The sequence below is a fragment of the Balaenoptera borealis genome, assembly GCF_965194805.1.
Source record: "Balaenoptera borealis genome assembly, chromosome: 21".
NCBI lineage: Eukaryota > Metazoa > Chordata > Mammalia > Artiodactyla > Balaenopteridae > Balaenoptera > Balaenoptera borealis.
In genome coordinates, this window is record NC_138880.1 from 25,575,000 (window position 1) to 25,595,378 (window position 20,379).

At 37.7% G+C, this 20,379-nt stretch overlaps 2 protein-coding genes across 3 annotated transcripts in view; both read left to right on the plus strand.

Moving 5' to 3' along the window:
* LOC309619735 (uncharacterized protein) overlaps positions 1-20,379 on the plus strand; it is a 329,240-nt gene that overhangs the window by 184,051 nt on the left and 124,810 nt on the right. Inside the window, exon 3 of one of the 2 annotated variants that reach the window (XM_082375346.1) lies at positions 9,415-9,541. The exons of the other annotated variant lie outside the window; for it this stretch is intronic. The gene's annotated coding sequence lies outside the window, so the exon portion shown is untranslated. The remainder of the gene's footprint in view (positions 1-9,414; positions 9,542-20,379) is intronic. 2 annotated transcript variants of the gene reach the window in all.
* ZNF596 (zinc finger protein 596) overlaps positions 1-20,379 on the plus strand; it is a 292,573-nt gene that overhangs the window by 140,256 nt on the left and 131,938 nt on the right. The gene's annotated exons all lie outside the window — the stretch shown is intronic.

The following is a 20,379-nucleotide window of genomic DNA, read 5'->3' on the forward strand; positions in this document are numbered from 1 at the left end:
CATGAAAAGATACTCACCATTGCTAATAACTAGAGAAATGCAAATCAAAACTACGGTGAGGTATCACCTTAAACCGGATGGAATGGCCATCATTTAAAAGTCTACAAATAAATGCTGGAGAGGGTGTGGAGAAAAGGGAACACTTCTACACTGTTGGTGGGAATGGAAATTGGTGCAGCCACTATAGAAAACAGTATGGAAGTTCCTCAAAAAAATAGAGTTGCCATATGATCCAGCAGCCCCTCTCCTGGGCTTATATCCAGACAAAAGTATAATTCAAAAAGATGGACCTCTTGTGGGGAGGGCTACATAGTCTGGTGGGACAGTCCTTCACCCCATCATCAGTGCCTGCAACCTTTGCTCCTTCACCTACTCCTGCTGTGGTCAGAAGTGGTCTGAATAACCACCTTGAACTCTATGGCGACAGTCATGGCACCTGGTGGATATGGGGTTCCTAAGGCTGTCTGGCTGCCTGCAGTAAAATGCTAAAGGCTTGGAGATTTCTGGAACATTTTCTCACTGCCAAGGGCTCATCTATATGGAAATGAACTTCATGAAGAAAGCTCTGTAGCACATGACAGACTTGGCAATTCAGTTTAACAAGAATAGCTTTGGTGTCATCCCCAGCACTCCTCTGGCCATCCCTACACCACTGATGCCAAACCAGAGCATTGATGTCTCCCTACCTCTCCACACCTTGGACCCAGTCATGAAGATAGAACCTCTGAACAACCTGCAGGTGGCTGTGAAAAACAATAGTGATGTCTTCTACTTCAACTGCCTCATCCCACTCAATGTGGGTTTTGTAGAGGACGGCAAAGTGAAGTACCAGGCCTTCCTTGCAACATAGAAGGATATTCCCAATGCAAAAGAACTTCAGTTTCAGATTAAGGAAAGTCATTTAAATGCTGACACTGTTTCCAGCAAGTTGCAAAACAACAACATTTATACTATTGCCAAGAGGAATGTGGAAGGGCAGGACATTCTGTGCCAATCCCTGACTCACTAATGGCATTTGGGTTTTGGCCCAGCTCCATAGCAAGCCAGAAAACCCCAGTTACACACTGTTGCCAAAGTGTAGAGCTAGCTCCTGAAGCCTCCCAGTACATCTATCAGGTCTGTGACAGCGTTCTGAAAAACTAATAGACTGGTCCGGTGCCCTCAGGCCATCCTGTGATTGGTGCAAGCCAAGAACTCTTAACTGGAAGAAATTGTATTGCCGTGTGGAATCTGAACCCAAACATACCAAGGCCACCCACCAAGGTAGTGATGGGTCTGACCTGTGCTAATATTAGGGCACAACCTTTTGGATAGTTTTAGCTATCCAACACTGAGCATTTGTAACCACAGCTTCAATCACTTCCCACCTCTTGCCACCTGCTGCTCTCTGTCTTTACTTGTGGGCTTCTCCATCCCGTGCCAGTTGCTGGCATTTTTGACTGTAGTTTGATATTTTGTAATTGAGAGCTCGCTTCAAAAGCAGCAAAAGACAAAATATATTAAAGCAAGGAAAAGTGTCCCTGATAGAAAAATAAGGTTATTTGTTGTGTTTTTTTCTACTCAGCTGTTTGAGCATATTATACATATTAGAGAGGTTTTCCAAATATTTCCCCCATTTTGTAGGTACACTCTGCTCTCTGTAAATTGTTTCCTTTGCTGTTCAAAGCTTTATGGTTTAATGCAATCTGTTTTTCAAAATTGTTTTTTCTTTTGCTGCCTGTGTTTTTGTGGTCACATCTAAAAATACATTGCCCATAGCATTGTCAAGACCTTTTTTTGCCCCTATATCTTCTTCTAGTAACTTTACAGTTTCAGATCTTATATTTAATTCTCTAAACCAGTTTGAATTAATTTTTGTATACAGTGTGAGATACAAGTCTAATTTCTTCCTTATGCTTGTGAATATTCAGTTTCCCATGAATTTACTGAAGAGAAGATCCTTTTCTCATTGTATATTCCTGGCACTTTTGTGAAAGATCAATTGATTGTAAATATGTGGATTTATTTCTGAGGTCTGTATTTCGTTCCATCGTTCTATATGTCTGTTTTTGTACTGTGACCATACTGCTTTGATTACTATGCTTTGTAGTATGGTTTGAAATTATGAAGCGTGATGCCTTCAGCTTTGCTCTTTGTGCTCAAGATTGCTTTGGACATTTGGGGCCTTTTATGGTTCCATATGAATTTTAGTATTTCTTTTTCTATTTTCTGGGGAAACTGCCTTCGGAATTTTGACATGGATTGCATTGACTCTGTAGATTGCTTTGAATAGTATGGACATTTTTAACAGTGTTCATTTATTCAATATATTAATATGGGCGATGGTTCCATTTATTTGTCTTCTTCAAGTTCTTTCATCAGTATTTTATAGTTTGCAGTGTACGGCTCTTTTACATTCTTGGTTAACTTTATTCCTAAATATTTTATTCTTTTCACTGCTGTTGTAAATGGGACTTTTTAAAACCTTTTCTGATAGTTTATGTTGTTAGTATACAGAACCACAAGTGATTTTTATATGTTGATTTTGTGTCATGCTGCTTACTCGATTTACTAGTTTGAACAGTTTTTTGGAAGTGGCATTTTTAGGTTTTTGTAGATATAAAAACATGTCATCTGCAAACAGAAAATCTAGGTTTACCTTTATGATTTGGATTTATTTTATTTATCTTTCTTGCCTACTTGCTCTGGTTAGGAATTCCAGTACTGTGTTGAATAGAAGGGGCAAGAATTGGTACCCTTGTCTTGGCTGAAACTTAGGAGAAACACTTTGGGGATTGTTAGCTTTGGGCTTGTCATATGACTTTTAATGTGTTGAGGAATATTCCTTCTATAACTAATTTCTTGACAGTCTTTATCACGAAGGGAAGTTGGATTTTGTCAAATAATTTTTATGTATCTATTAATATGATATTTTCCCTTTACTCTCTTAATGTAATGTATCACATTTATTGATTTGCATACATTGAGCCATCCTTGCATCCAGGCATAAATCTCACTTAATCATGGTGAATGAATCCTTTCAATATGCTGCTGAATTTAGTTTGCCAGTATTTTGAGTGTATTTCATCTGTTATTCAGGAATGTTGATCTGTACTTTTCTTATCATGCCCTTGTCTGTTTTTTTTTTTTAATTTATTATTTACTTATTTATTTTGGCTGTGTTGGGTCTTCGTTGCTGCACGCGGGCTTTTTTCCATTTGTGGCGAGTGGGGGCTGCTCTTCGTTGTGGTGTGTGGGGTCCTCGTTGCGGTGGCTTCTCTTGTTGCGGAGCACAGGCTGTAGGTGCGAGGGCTTAGTAGTTGTGGTGCACAGGCTTAGTTGCACCGCGGCATGTGGGGTCTTCCCAGACCAGGGATAGAACCTGTGTCCCCTGCATTGGCAGGAGGATTCTTAACCACTGCGCCACCAGGGAAGTCCCCCTTGTCTGGTTTTGGCGTTACCCTTGTCTGGGATATGCCTCATAAGATGGGTTGAAAGCGTTCCCTCCTCTTTAAATTTTTGGAAGTATTTGAGAAGTCTTGGTTTTAAATACTTTAAGTATTTGGCATAATTCACTAGTAAAACCATCTGGTCCTGGGATTTTATTTATTGAGGTTTCTCAATACTGTTTCATTCTCTTTACTCATTACTGGTCTGTTCATGTGTTCTATTTCTTGGTAGGTTGTATCTTTCTAGGAGTTTGTCCTTTTTTTCCTAAGTAGTCCAAGTTGTTTGCATATGATTGTCGATAGTAGTTTCTGATTGTCATTTGTATTTCTGTGGCAAAATTGTAATGCCTTTATATGCATGTGTGTGTATTTATTTATTTGTTCATTCATTCATCATTCATTCAGTCTTTTAGTTATTCTTGCTAACAGTTTGTCAATTTTGTTTACCTTTTCAATAAAAAAACTCCAATATTATTTATTCTTCTACTGTTTTTGTAGTCTTTACTTTATTTTTAATTTTTATTGGAGTATAGTTGATGTACAATGTTGTGTTCAGTAAAGTGAATCAGTTATACGTATATCCACTCTTTTTTAGATTCTTTTCCCATATAGATCACTACAGAGTATTGAGTAGAGTTCCCTGTGCTAGACAGTAGGTCCTTCTATTACTTTTATAACTGCTCTAATCCTTATTATTTATTTCATTCTGCTAATATTGGGCTTAGTTTGTTGTTTTCCTAGTTCCTTTAGTTGTAAAATGAGGTTCTTTAATTGAGTTATTTTTCAGAGACAAAAGGTTTTATTACTTATGGCACAGCAAGCGTGAGCATAATATTGTATTGGTTCTCCTTCCCCACACCCCAGTTCCCACTGGGATGACAGAGAGGGATCCAGTTGAGTGCTAGCAGGTACTTGGTTGTGTTACACTAAGAACACTGAGTTTGAGGAGTCCACTGTTTTTAAAATGAGAGGTTAGCAGGTTCCTGTTTGTCTGAGGGAGAGACATTAGCTCATTCCTCAAGGCTGTTCATTACAAACACACTCCCAAGAAATGGCTCAGGTGAAATGCTGTCAGGGCATGCATTCTTTTTCTTTCTTTCTTTCTTTTTTTTAATTGAAGAATAGTTGGCATATAATATTACATTAGTTCCAGATGTACAACATAATGATTTAGCGTTTAAGTATATTACAAAACGATCACCTTGATGAGTCTAGTAACCATCTGTCCCCATCCACAGTTACTGCAATATCATGAACCATATTCTTTATTCTGTATATTAAATTCTTGTCAATTTTTATAACTGGAATTTTGTACTTCTTATACCCCTTCACCTGTCTTGTCCAAGACCTACTCACCTCCCCTTTTGCAACCACCAATTTGTTCACTGTGTCTGTAAGACTGGTTTTGTTGTGTTTATTTTGTTTTGACATTACACATATAAGTGAGATCATGTGGTATTTGTCTTTCTCTATGTGAGTTACTTCACTGAGAATAATACTCTCTAGGTCCATCCATGTTGTCAAAAATGGCAAGATTTTATCTTTTTATGGCTGAGTAATATATAATATATAACTGTATATGTACAGTTGTATAGACATATATACATATATATGTATTTGTATATGAATATATCTACATACGTGTATAGATACATGTATATATGTGTATGTGTATTTTGTATATTCATATGTATGTATGTGTATACATGTATGTGTGTGTGTGTGTGTATATATATATATATATATATATATATATATCTCACTTTTTTATCCATTTGTCTATCATTGAACATTTAGGTTTCTACCATATATCGGCTATTGTAAGTTATGTTGCAGTGAACACAGGGGTGCATGTAACTCTTTAGTTTTTTGCTTTTTTTTGTTTTCTTTGGATAAATAACCATAAGTGGAATTGCTAACTCATATGGTAGTTTTATTTTTTTATGTTTTCAGAACCCTCCATAATGTTTTCAATACTGGCTGCACTGCTATACACTCTTAGCAACAGTGCCAGTCAGTGCTCTTTTCTCCACATCCTCAGCAACACTTATTAACTGTTGTCATTTTGATGATAACCATTCTGACACCTGTAAGGTGATCTCCTTTTGTGATTTTGAGTTGTATTTCCCTCCTGATGATTAGTAATGTTGACCATGTTTCCATGTGCCTTTTAGCCATCTTTTTTTTTCTTTTTTTTTGGCAAAATGTGTATTCAGATCCTCTACCCAATTGTTTTTATTTTTGTTTTATTTTTTAAAATTATAGTTTATTTACAATATTATATCAGTTTCAGGTGATCTTGGATTTTTTACTGATTACACTTGATTAAAAGTTTTTACAAGAGAATGGCTATAATTCTCTGTCCTATACAATATATATTTTGTTGCTTATCTATTTCATACATAGTAATTTGTACCTCTTAATCCTGTATCCCTAATTTGCTCCTCCTCCCTTACCTGTCCCCACCGGTAACCACTACTTTGTATATAGATCTGTGAGTCTGTTTCTGTTTTGCATATACATTCATTTGTATTATTTTTAGATTCCACATATAAATGATATCACACAGTATTTGTCTTTCTCTGACTTACTTCATTAAGCATAATATTCTCGAGGTCCATCCACGATGCTGCAAATGGCAGAATTTCATTCTTTTTATGGCTGTGTAAGATTCCACTGTACATATATCCCATATCTTCTTTATCCATTTGTCTGTTCATGGGCATTTTGGTTGCTTTCATATCTTGGCCGTTGTCAATAGTGCTGCTATGCACATTGGGGTTTATGTATCTTTTTTTTTTTTTAAACAATCTTTTTTATTTTTATTTTATTTTTTATTTTTGGCTGCGTTGGGTCTTTGATGCTGTGCATGGGCTTTCTCTAGTTGCAGCGAGCAGGGGCTGCTGTTCGTTGCGGTGCGCGGGCTTCTCATTGTGGTGGCTTCTCTTGTTGCGGAACACGGGCTCTAGGAGCATGGGCTTCAGTAGTTGTGGCTCGCGGGCTCTAGAGTGCAGGCTCAGTATTTGTGGCGCATGGGCCTAGTTGCTCTGCGGCATGTGGGATCTTCCCAGACCAGGGATTGAACCCCTGTCCCCTGCATTGGCAGGTGGATTCTTAACCACTGTGCCGCCAGGGAAGCCCTATGTATCTTTTGAATTAGTGTTTTCATTTTTTTCCTAGATAGGTACACAGGAGAGTTATTGATGGATCATATGGTAGTTCTATTTTTAATTTTTTGAGAAACCTCCATCCTCTTTTCCATAGTGCCTGCAACAATTTACAGTCCTACCCACAGTGGACAAGGGTTCACTTTTCTCCACATCCTCTTCAAAATTTGGTATTTGTAGACATTTTGATGAGAGTTATTTTGACAGGTGTGGGGTTGATATCTCATGGTTGTTTTGAATTGAACTTCTCTAATAATTAGTGATGTTGAGCACCTTTTCATCTGCCTTTTAGCCATCTGTATCTTCTTTGAAAAGATGTCTATTCATGTCTTCTGACCATTATTGATTGGGTTGTTTGTTCATTTTTTCTGTGTGTGATATTGAATTGTATGAACCATTTATATATTTTGGATATTAACCTTTTGTCAGTCATATCATTTGCAAATATTTTCTTACACTTTGCACTTTGAATTTTGATTTTGTTGATGGCTTTCATGGCTGTGCAAAAGCTCTTTAACTTTATTTAGCTTCCATTTGTTTATTTTTGTTTTTATTTCTTTTGTCTTAGAGGCCAGATCCCAAAAAAATTATTGCTACAATTTATGTCGAAGAGTGTTCTGCCTATGTTCTCTACGGGGAGTTTTATGGTTTGGTGTATTACCTTTAGGTCCTTAATCCATTTTGAATTTTGGGTCTGGTGTGAGGAAATGTTCTAAATTCATTATTTTACATGTAGCCCTCCAGTTTTCCCAACACCACTTATTGAAGAGACTGTCTTTTCTCCATTGTATATTCTTGCCTCCTTGGTGGTATTTTTATTCACCATAAATGTGTGAGTTCCTTTCTGGGCTCTCTATTCTATTCCGTTGATCTATGTATCTGTTTTTTTCATTATTGTAGCTTTGTAGTCAGGGAGCATGCTATCTCCAGCTTTGGTCTTTTTTTCCTCAGGATTGCTTTCGCAGTGTGGGTATTTTGTGGTTCTATATTTGGGGATTATTTGTTCTGTTTGTGAACAATGTCATGGGTATTTTGATAGGGATTGCTTTAAATCTGTAGGTTGCTTTGAGTATAGGGCTATTTTAAAAAGATTAATTCTTCTAATCCAAGAGCATTGGCTATCTTTTCATTTATTTGTGTCATCTTCAATTTCCTTCATCAATGTCTTATAATTTTTAATATATATATCTTTCACCTCCGTGGTTAAATTTATTCCCAGGTATTTTATTATTTTTGGTACAATTGTAATTTTTTTCCTTACTTTCTCTGATAGTTTATTAGTGCAGAGAAAAGTAACAGATTTCTGTATATTAATTGCATATACTTCAATGAAAATAAAAACAAAAATTAACAAATAGGACCTAATTAAACGTAAAAGCTTTTTTGCACAGCAAAGGAAACCATAAAGAAGATGAAAAGACAGCACTCACAATGGGAGAAAATATTTGCAAATGAAGAAACTGGCAAAGGATTAATCTCCAAAATATACAAATAGCTCATGTAGCTCAATATCAAAAAAACAAACAAGCCAATGAAAAAATGGGTGGAAGACCTAAATAGGTATGTCTCCAAAGACACACAGATGGCCAAGAGGCACATGAAAAGATGCTCAACACCATTAATTATTAGGGAAATGCAAATCAAAAACTACAATGAGGTATCACCTCACACGGGTCAGAATGGCCATCATCAAAATATCTACAAACAATAAATGCTGGAGAAGGTGTGGAGCAAAGGGAACCCACTTGCTCTTGGTGGGAATGTAAATTGATACAGCCACTATGGAGAACAGTATGGAGGTTCCTTAAAAACTAAGAGCTACGTTATGATACAGCAATCCCACTACTGGGCATATACTCAGAGAAAACCATAATTCAAAAAGACATGTGCACTCCAGTATTCACTGTGACACTATTTACAATAGCCAGGACTAGGAGGCAACCTAGATGTCCATCAACAGAGTAATGGACAAAGAAGATGTGGTACATATATACAATGGAATATTACTCAACTATAAAAAGGAACGAAATTGGGTTATTTGTAGAGACGTGGATGTACATAGAGTCATACAGAGTGAAGTAAATCAGAGAAAAACAAATATCGTATATTAACGCATATATGTGGAATCTAGAAAAATGGTATAGATGATGTAATTTGCAAAACAGAAATAGAGACATAGATGTAGAGAACAAACGTATGGACACCAAGGGGGGAAAAGGGCGGATGGGAGAAATTGGGAGATTGGGATTGACAAATATACACTATTGATACTATGTATAAAATAGATAACTAATGAGAACCTACTGTATAGCACAGGGAACTCTACTCAGTGCTTGGTGGTGACCTAAATGGGAAGGAAATCCAAAAAAGAGCGGATATATATATACGTATAGGTGCTTCACTTTGCTGTATAGTAGAAACTAACACAACATTGAAAAGCAACTATACTCCAACAAAGTTCATTAAAAAAAAGAAAAAAACTGTGTATACTTCAAATTTACTGAGTTTATTTATGCTAATAATTTGTTGGTGAGATCTTTAGGGTTTTCTCTACATATTATCATGTCATCTGCAAACAGTGACAGTTTTACTTCCTTTACAAGTTAGATCCTATTTTGTATTTTGATTTTTGTCTTTTGGCTGTGGCTAGAACTATTAATCCTGTGTTGAATAAAAGTGGTGAGAGTCGGCATCCTTGTCTTGTTCCTGTTCTTAGAGGAGATGCTTTCAGCTTTTCACCATTAAGTATGATGTTAGGTCTGCTTTTGTCATATATACCCTTTATATTTATTTATTTATTCATTCATTCATTCATTCAGGCCACACTGCACAGCATGGGGGACCCTAGTTCCCTGACCAGGGATTGAACCCACACCTCCTGCAGTGGAATCGCAAATTCCCAACCACTGGACTGCCAGGGAAGTCGCTGTCCTTTATTATAAAAAGGTATGTTGCCTCTATACCCACCTTGTTGAGAGTTTTTATCATAATTCAAATGTTGAACTTTGTCGAATTTTGCCACCTCCTTTGCTGGAGGTATGAAGTTGATCATATGATTTTATCCTTTGTTCTGCTAATCTGGTGTGTCAGTTGATCTGCATAGACTGAATCATTCCTGCATTGCTGAGATGATCCATGTGATCATGGTGTATGGTTCTTTTAGTGTATTGTTGAATTCAGTTTACTAATATTTTGTTGAGGGTTTCTGCATCTATGTTCATCAGGGATATTGGCCTGTAATTTACCTTTTTTGGTAGTGTGTTTATCTGGTTTTCATATATGGGTGATTCTGGCCTCAGAAAATAAGTTTGGAAGCACTCCTTCATCAGTTGTTTGGAATAGCTTGAGAAAGATAGATGTTAACTGTCCTTTAAATGTTTGGTAGAATTTATTAGTAAAGCCACCTGATCCTGGACATTTTATTTATTGGGAGTTTTTTGATTATTGATTGATTTCATTTCTAGTAATTGATCTGTTTAGATTTTTTATTTATTGCTAACTCTATCTTGGAAGATGTATGTTTTTAGGAATTTATCCACTTCTTCTAGGTTGTCCCATTTGTTGGTGTATAATTGTTTGTCTTAATCTCGTACGATACTTTGTATTTCTGTGGTGTCTGCTGTAATGTCATCTCTTTTATTTCTGATTTATTTGGGCCCTCTCTTTTTAAAAAAACATACTACTATTGTCATTTATTCTTTACAGAAGCTTAATAAGTGTTTGATCTACTACCCTTACTCTATGTATACTTTTTGCAGTGAGATTTTTACTTTTGTTTGTTTTCTTGTTACTAGCAATAATTAGTGAGACTTCTTTTAAGCTTAAGTAAATTCCTTCAACATTGCTTATAAGGCTACTTTATTAGTGATGAACTCTTTTAGCTTTTGCTAGTCTGGGAAACAATTTTTTTTTTTTTTTTTAGCAAAGAAAAATATCTTTATGATCTCTGGGTAGGTAAAGGCAAAAGTATAGATCTCAGGGTGGGTATCTTAATAAGCCAGATACCCATATCACTAACCATCAAAAATCTTTCTCTATTTGATTATATTAATGAAAGTTGAGGACATCATTAAGCAAGTGAAAAATGCACCCTGGAACATACAAGAAGATGTTTGCAATAAATATAACCAGAATGCACCCATATTGAGAATACATACAAAGTTATTCAAATTAATAGAAAAAAGACAGAGAACTCAATAGAAAAATTGGCAAGAGGCTTGACCAGGCATTTCACAAAATAGATTATTCAAATAGTCAACCAAAAAGTGAAATGGTGCTAATCCTCACCAGCAATCTGGGAAATACAAATTAAATTCCAATGAGAACTCATTATACTTCTATCAGAATGACCAACATTAGAAAGGCTTTATGAGAGTAAATATTGATGGAGATGTGAAACAATGAGGACTTTCACACACTCGTGGTGGTAATGTAAGTAAGTATATCCATTTGGGGAAAACAAAAATTTGGCATGTTCTACTGGGGTTGAATATACTTATTTCCTATGAGCCAGAAATTCCATTTCTAGGTATATACCCAACAGAAATGCATGCACATGCATCCCAAAAGATATGTACAAGACACGTATAGCAGCATTGAATCAAAGGTACATCAAAGGTAAAATGGATTAAAAAGTGTCATACTTGTGCAATGGAATACTGTATAGAATGAAAATGAATTAACTATAAGTATATGCAACCACATAGATGAATGTCACAGATAAAATACTGAGCAAAAGAATACACACTGTGTGTTTGAATAGATACAGATATAGATATAGAAATACATATAGATTTCAAAAATCTCCAAAACTATTCTTTTTTTTTCACACACACACACTGTATTTTATTTTTACAAGAGATAAATAAACTGACACCAAGCATTGTAAATGGATGACCACAACAAAAGCAACAATGATTGCAAACATGAAACACACTCATACTACGTCATAATATTGACATTCAGTCCAGTAATCCTCCACTGTAACAGCTCCTTTACTTTGCAGTGAAAATTGATTTGTATATTTTTTTTACGTCTGAGTCCTTGTGGGATTTTTTTTTATTCAAACAGAAAGTCACAAAAATTATGATCATCCTCATCAGTTCACTCAGTCCCATGTAATTAATTTTTTTTTCATCTTGATCTTCTGTTAGCACTTTTATGAGTTCATCAGTTTTCCATTAGAGTTCTGAAAATGCTTATTCATTCATTTCAGCAGTATAGTCCGTTACCAGAAACCTGTACTTGTCAGAGTCTTTTCCATGAATTCCTTGAAGATGAAACCCTTTTATAGGAACATTTTTGCAAAAGCATCACAGTACACCCAGAACTGTGTGTAAATGACAAAAGACTTAAAAATGACCACGGTTAAAGATTTGATGAAAGTTCATAATAATGCAATTGACAAGGAAATTTAGTTATTTCTGAGATATACATTTTAAAGTATTAACTAGAATTATGACTTATAACATTATACCAGAACATATAAGATTTTTAGAAATTTCATGTAATGTCTGAAACATTTATATTAACATATTTCTGTACAAATAACCCAAGGAAAGTTTAGTATTAGTTGTTTTTTTTGTTTGTTTTTTTATACTGCAGGTTCTTATTAGTCATCAATTTTATACACATCAGTGTATACATGTCAATCCCAATCGCCCAATTCAGCACACCATCATCCCCACCCCACCGCAGTTTTCCCCCCTTGGTGTCCATACGTTTGTTCTCTACATCTGTATCTCAACTTCTGCCCTGCAAACCAGTTCATCTGTACCATTTTTCTAGGTTCCACATACATGCGTTAATATACGATATTGGTTTTTCTCTTTCTGACTTATTTCCCTCTGTGTGACAGTCTCTAGATCCATCCACGTCTCAACAAATGACTCAATTTCGTTTCTTTTTATGGCTGAGTAATATTCCATTGTATATATGTACCACAACTTCTTTATCCATTCATCTGTCGATGGGCATTTAGGTTGCTTCCATGACCTGGCTTTTGTAAATAGTGCTGCAGTGAACATTGGGGTGCATGTGTCTTTTTGAATTATGGTTTTCTCTGGGTATATGCCCAGTAGTGGGATTGCTGGATCATATGGTAATTCTATTTTTAGTTTTTTAAGGAACCTCCATACTGTTCTCCATAGTGACTGTATCAATTTACATTCCCACCAACAGTGCAAGAGGGTTCCCTTTTCTCCAGCATTTGTTGTTTGTAGATTTTCTGACGATGCCCATTCTAACTGGTGTGAGGTGATACCTCATTGTAGTTTTGAATTGCATTTCTCTAATAATTAGTGATGTTGAGCATCTTTTCATGTGCTTCTTGGCCATCTGTATGTCTTCTTTGGAGAAATGTCTATTTAGGTCTTCTGCCCATTTTTGGATTGGGTTGTTTGTTTCTTTAATATTGAGCTGAATGAGCTGTTTATATATTTTGGAGTTTAATCCTTTGTCCGTTGATTCGTTTGAAAATATTTTCTCCCATTCTGAGGGTTGTCTTTTCGTCTTGTTTATGGTTTCCTTTGCTGTGCAAAAGCTTTGAAGTTTCATTAGGTTCCATTTGTTTATTTTTGTTTTTCTCTCCATTACTCTAGGAGGTGGATCAAAAAAGATCTTGCTGTGATTTATGTCAAAGCGTGTTCTTCCTATGTTTTCCTCTAAGAGTTTTATAGTGTCTGGTCTTACATTTAGGTCTCTAATCCATTTTGAGTTTATTTTTGTGTATGGTGTTAGGGAGTGTTCTAATTTCATTGTTTTACATGTAGCTGTCCAGTTTTCCCAGCACCACTTATTGAAGAGATTGTCTTTTCTCCATTGTATATCTTTGCCTCCTTTGTCATAGATTAGTTGGCCATAGGTGCGTGGGTTTATCTCTGGGCTTTCTATCTTGTTCCATTGATCTATGTTTCTGTTTCTGTGCCAGTACCATATTGTCTTGATTACTGTAGCTTTGTAGTATAGTCTGAAGTCAGGGAGTCTGATTCCTCCAGCTCCGTTTTTTCCCCTCAAGACTGCTTTGGCTATTCAGGGTCTTTTGTGTCTCCATACAAATTTTAAGATGATTTGTTCTAGTTCCGTAAAAAATGCCACTGGTAATTTGATAGGGATTGCACTGAATCTGTTGATTGCTTTGGGTAGTATAGTCATTTTCACAATATTGATTCTACCAATCCAAGAACATGGTATATCTCTCCATCTGTTGGTATCATCTTTAAATTCTTTCATCAGTGTCTTGTAGTTTTCTGCATACAGGTCTTTTGTCTCCCTAGGTAGGTTTATTCCTAGGTATTTTATTCTTTTTGTTGCAATGGAAAATGGGAGTGTTTCCTTAATTTCTCTTTCAGATTTTTCATCATTAGTGTATAGGCATGCAAGAGATTTCTGTGCATTAATTTTGTATCCTGGAACTTTACCAAATTCATTAATTAGCTCTTGTAGTTTTCTGGTGGCATTTTTAGGATTCTCTATGTATAGTATCATGTCATCTGCAAACAGTGACACTTTTACTTCTTCTTTTCCAATTTGTATTCCTTTTATTTCTTTTTCTTCTCTGATTGCTGTGGCTAGGACTTCCAAAACTATGTTGAAAAATAGTGGTGAGAGTGGACATCCTTGTCTCGTTCCTGATCTTAGAGGAAATGCTTTCATTTTTTCACCGTTGAGAATGATGTTTGCTGTGGGTTTGTCATATATGGCCTTTATTATGTTGAGGTAGGTTCCCTCTATGCCCACTTTCTTGAGAGTTTTTATCATAAATGGGTGTTGAATTTTGTCAAAAGCTTTTTCTGCATCTATTGAGATGATCATATGGTTTTTATTCTTCAATTTGTTAATATGGTGTATCACATTGATTGATTTGCATATATTGAAGAATCCTTGCATCCCTGGGGTAAATCCCACTTGATTGTGGTGTATGATCCTTTTAATGTGTTGTTGGATTCTGTTTGCTAGTATTTCGTTGAGGATTTTTGCATCTATATTCATCAGTGATATTGGTCTGTAATTTTCCTTTTTTGTAGTGTCTTTGTCTGGTTTTGGTATCAGGGTGATGGTGGCCTCATAGAATGAGTTTGGGAGTGTTCCTTCCTCTGCAATTTTTTGGAAGAGTTTGAGAAGGATGGGTGTTAGCTCTTCTCTAAATGTTTGATAGAATTCACCTGTGAAGCCATCTGGTCCTGGACTTTTGTTTGTTGGAAGATTTTTAATCACAGTTTCAATTTCATTACTTGTGATTGGTCTGTTCATATTTTCTGTTTCTTCCTGGTTCAGTCTTGGAAGGTTATACCTTTCTAAGAATTTGTCCATTTCTTCCAGGTTGTCCATTTTATTGGCATAGAGTTGCTTGTAGTAGTCTCTTAGGATGCTTTGTATTTCTGTGGTGTCTGTTGTAACTTCTCCTTTTTCATTTCTAATTTTATTGATTTGAGTCCTCTCCCTCTTTTTCTTGATGAGTCTGGCTAATGGCTTATCAATTTTGTTTATCAAAGAACCAGCTTTTAGTTTTATTGATTTTTGCTATTGTTTTCTTTGTTTGTTTCATTTATTTCTGCTCTGATGTTTATGATTTCTTTCCTTCTGCTAACTCTGGGTTTTGTTTGTTCTTCTTTCTCTGGTTCCTTTAGGTGTAAGGTTAGATTGTTTACTTGAGATTTTTCTTGTTTCTTGAGGTAGGCTTGTATAGCTATAAACTTCCCTCTTAGAACTGCTTTCGCTGCATCCCATAGGTTTTGGGTTGTCGTGTTTTCATTGTCATTTGTCTCTAGGTATTTTTTGATTTCCTCTTTGATTTTTTCAGTGATCTCTTGGTTGTTTAGTAACGTATTGTTTAGCTTCCATGTATTTGTGTTTTTTACGTTTTTTTCCCTGTAATTCATTTCTAATCTCATAGTGTTGTGGTCAGAAAAGATGCTTGATATGATTTCAGTTTTCTTAACTTTACTGAGGCTTGATTTGTGACCCAAGATGTGATCTATCCTGGAGAATGTTCCCTATGCACTTGGGAAGAAAGTGTAATCTGCTGTTTTTGGATGGAATGTCCTATAAATATCAATTAAATCTTTCTGGTCTATTGTGTCATTTAAAGCTTGTGTTTCCTTATTTTCATTTTGGATGATCTGTCCATTGGTGTAAGTGAGGTGTTAAAGTCCCCCACTATTATTGTGTTACTGTCGATTTCCTCTTTTATAGCTGTTAGCAGTTGCCTTATGTATTGAGGTGCTCCTATGTTGGGTGCATATATATTTATAATTGTTATATCTTCTTCTTGGATTGATCCCTGGATCATTATGTAGTGTCCTTCCTTGTCTCTTGTAACATTCTTTATTTTAAAGTCTATTTTATCTGATATGAGTATAGCTACTCCAGGTTTCTTTTGATTTCCATTTGCATGGAATATCTTTTTCCATCCCATCACTTTCAGTCTGCATGTGTCCCTAGGTCTGAAGTGGGTCTCTTGTAGACAGCATATATATGGGTCTTGTTTTTGTAACCATTCAGCAAGCCTGTGTCTTTTGGTTGAAGCATTTAATCCATTCACGTTTAAGGTAATTATTGATATGTATGTTCCTATGACCATTTTCTTAATTGTTTTGGGTTTGTTTTTGTAGGTCCTTTTCTTTTCTTGTGTTTCCCACTTAGAGAAGTTCCTTTAGCATTTGTTGTAGAGCTGGTTTGGTGGTGCTGAATTCTCTTAGCTTTTGCTTGTCTGTAAAGCTTTTGATTTCTCCATCAAATCTGAATGAGATCCTTGCTGGGTAGAGTAATCTTGGTTGTAGGTCCTTCCCATTCATCACTTTACGTATATCATGCCACTCCCTTCTGGCTTGTAGAGTTTCTGCTGAGAAATCAGCTGTTAACCTTATGGGAGTTCCCTTGTATGATATTTGTCGTTTTTCCCTTGCTGCTTTCAGTAATTTTTCTTTGTCTTTCATTTTTGCCAATTTGATTAATATGTGTCTTGGCGTGTTTCTCCTTGGGTTTATCCTGTATGGGACCCGCTGTGCTTCCTGGACTTGGGTGGCTATTTCCTTTCCCATGTTAGGGAAATTTTCGACTATAATCTCTTCAAATATTTTCTCAGGTCCTTTCTCTCTCTCTTCTCCTTCTGGGACCCCTATAATGCGAATGTTGTTGCATTTAATGTTTTCCCTGAGGCCTCTTAGGGTGTCTTCATTTCTTTTCATTCTTTTTTCTTTATTCTGTTCCGCAACAGTGAATTCCACCATTCTGTCTTCCAGGTCACTTATCCGTTCTTCTGCCTCAGTTATTCTGCTATTGTTTCCTTCTACTGTAGTTTTCATTTCAGTTATTGTATTGTTATTGTTCATCTCTGTTGTTCTTTCATTCTTCTAGGTCTTTGTTAAACATTTCTTGCATCTTCTCAATCTTTGCCTCCATTCTTTTTCCGAGGTCCTGTATCATCTTCGCTATCATTATTCTGAATTCTTTTTCTGGAAGGTTGCCTATCTCCACTTCATTTAGTTGTTTTACTGGGGTTTTATCTTGTTCCTTCATCTGGTATATAGCCCTCTGCCTTTTCATCTTGTCTTTCTGTGAATGTGGTTTCTGTTCCACAGGCTGCAGGATTGTAGTTCTTCTTGCTTCTTCTGTCTGCCCTCTGGTGGATGAGACTATCTAAGAGGCTTGATGGGAGGGACTGGTGGTGGGTAGAGCTGACTGTTGCTCTGGTGGGCAGAGCTCAGTAAAACTTTAATCCACTTGACTTTTGACGGGTGGGGCTGGGTTCCCTCCCTATTGGTTGTTTGGCCTGAGGCAACCCAACACTGGAGCCTACCTGGGCTCTTTGGTGGGGCTAATGACAGACTCTGGGAGGGCTCACGCCAAGGAGTACTTCCCAGAACTTCTGCTGCCAGTGTACTTGTCCCCAAGGTGAGCCACAGCCCCCCCCCCCACCGCCTCTGCAGGAGACCCTCCAACACTAGCAGGTAGGTCTGGATCAATCTCCCCTGGGGTCACTGCTCCTTCCCCTGGGTCCCGATGTGCACACTACTTTGTGTGTGCCCTCCAAGAGTGGAGTCTCTGTTTCCCCCAGTCCTGTCGAAGTCCTGCAATCAATTCCCACTAGGCTTCAAAGTCTGATTCTCTAGGAATTCCTTCTCCCGTTGCCGGACCCCCAGGTTGGGAACCTGACGTGGGGCTCAGAACCTTCACTCCAGTGGGTGGACTTCTGTGGTATAAGTGTTCTGCAGTCTGTGAGTCACCCACCCAGCAGTTATGGGATTTGATTTTACTGTGATTGCACCTCTCCTACCTTCTCATTGTGACTTCTCCTTGTCTTTGGATGTGGGGTATCTTTTTTGGTGAGTTCCACTGTTTTCCTGTCGATGATTGTCCAGCAGCTAGTTGTGATTCTGGTGTTCTCGTAAGACGGAGTGAGAGCACATCCTTCTACTCCGCCATCTTGGTTCCTCTGTTGGGAAACTCTCGATCTCTCCTTCAATTCTTTTTTTTTCCATAAATTTATTTATTTATTTATTTATTTTTGGCTGCGTTGGGTCTTTGTTGCTGCAAGCGGGCTTTTCTCTAGTTGTGGCGAGTGGGGGCTACTCTTCGTTGCAGTGTGCAGGCTTCTCATGTTGTGGAGCACGGGTCTAGGTGTACAGGCTTTAGTAGTTTCGGCTCGCGGGCTCAGTAGTTGTGGCTCACAGGCTCTAGAGCACAGGCTCAGTAGTTGTGGCGCACTGGTGTAGCTGCTCCGTGGCATGTGGGATCTTCCCGGACCAGGGCTCGAACCCGTGTTCCCTGCATTGGCAGGCAGATTCTCAACCACTGTGCCACCGGGGAAGCCCTCTCCTTCAATTCTGAATCATAATCTTGCTGGTAGCACATTCTTATTGTAGGCTCTTTCCTTTTAGCCCATTGAATATATCCTGTTATTCCTTCCTAGTCTGCTGCAAAGTCAGCTGACAGTCTTATGGGAATACCTTGAACATAACTAGATGCTTTTATTTCACTGCTTCTATGATCCCTCTTTACCTTAAGTTTTTGGCACTTTGTAACATGTCTTGGTGTGGACCTGTTTGTCTTCATCTTGTTTGGGACTCTGTGTTTCCTGGACCTGGATGTGTGTTTCCTTCCCCAGGTTAGGAAAGTTATCAGTTACTATATCATCTAGTAAGTTCTCTGCCCCTTTCTCTCTTCTCCTCTTTCTGGGACCCCTGTAATGCTCATGTTAATATTCTTGATGTTGTCTCAGAGGTCCCTTTACCTATAGTCTTAATTCTTTTTTCTTCGTGCTATTCAGCTTGGGTGATTTTCACTAATCTGTTTTCCATTTCACTGATGTGTTCCACTGTATCATATAATATAATGTGGCTTCCCTCATGTGTGTGTTTGTGTGTGTGTTTTAATCTCATTTGTTGTATTTTTCAGCTGTTTGGTTCTTTTTGACATTTTATTACTCTTGAAATTCTAACTATGTCCATCTATTCTTCTCCTGACTTGGGTGAGCATCTTTATAATCATTACTGTGAACACTTTTTTTTTCGGGTAGAATGCTTATCCCTGTTTTATTTAGTTCTTTTTCTGATGTCGTGTCTTTTTACTTCATTTGTAACATATTCCTCTATTTCCTTATGTTTCCTAATTCTCTGTGCATTTCTATTCATTAGGTTCAGGTTGTTACATTCCCGGGTCTCAGAGAAGTGGCCTTATATAGGAGATGACTGATAGGGCCCAGCAGCACGTTGTCCTCTGGTCAGCAGAGCCACATGCTCCAGGGGTGTCCCCTGTGTGGGCTGCACACACCTTTCTCTTATGGCAGGGCCAACTACTGTGGAGAAGCTGGTAGGCAGTGTTGGACCCTGGCCTAAATGGCTGTGAGGCCCCGTGGTATGTGATTGCCATGGGTGTGCTGGTAGCCCAGGCAGCCCTCCGTTATGGGTGGCTGTGTGGTGCTCCAGGTGCACAGGTGGATAGGGTAGGCCCCCAGTGTGTCTAGTTGTGAGGCCTTGTGGTGCAGGAGTGCTATGGGCATGGTGGTAGATGGGGAGGCCCCTGATCCTAATCAGTTCCAGGGAAGACTCTAAAATGTTGCTTGCCAATGTCTCAGTTCCTAGCGAGAGTCCCAGCTGCCTCTTGCCTTTCCAAGAAGCTCTCTGAGATTAGCAAGTGGGTCTGACCCAGGTGTCTTTCACACTACTGGCTCTGCACAGGGACTGAGAACGTGTGAGATTTGTGTGTGCCCTGTGAGAGCAAAGTCTCAGTTTTCTTTAACCTCCACCTTTCCTGAAAGTAAGCCCTGCAGGTTTTCAAAGCCAGACCTGCTGTGTTCTTTTCTTCCCAGGGCAGGAACCCTGGGCTGAGCAGCCTGATGCAGGGCTCAGACCCTTCCCTCCGTGTGGAGGACCTATGCAACTGTGATATCTTCCAGCTGTGCATCACTGTGCTTGAGGTGTGGGTTCCAACTAGACTGTGTTTCCAGTCCTCCTACCTGCCTTGTGGGTTCTCCTTCCTTATATCTTTAGTTGTGGAAAAGTTTCCCTGCTAGTCTTCAGGTCATTCTCAGAGATAATTTCCGTGTAAGTTGTTGTAATTTGGGTGTGTCTGTGGCAGGAGGGGAGCTCAGTATCTTTGTACTTTATCATCTTGATCGCCTCTCAAGAATTCTTTTAAAATATATGCATTTATTACTGTAAACATAACTCTTTGAATTGCATTGTTTTTCCTGTATTCCATACATTTAGGTATTTTGTGTTTCCAATTTTGTTTGCTTTAAAATTTTTTTTAAATTTCCCTTTTGATTTATTCCTGTATTCATT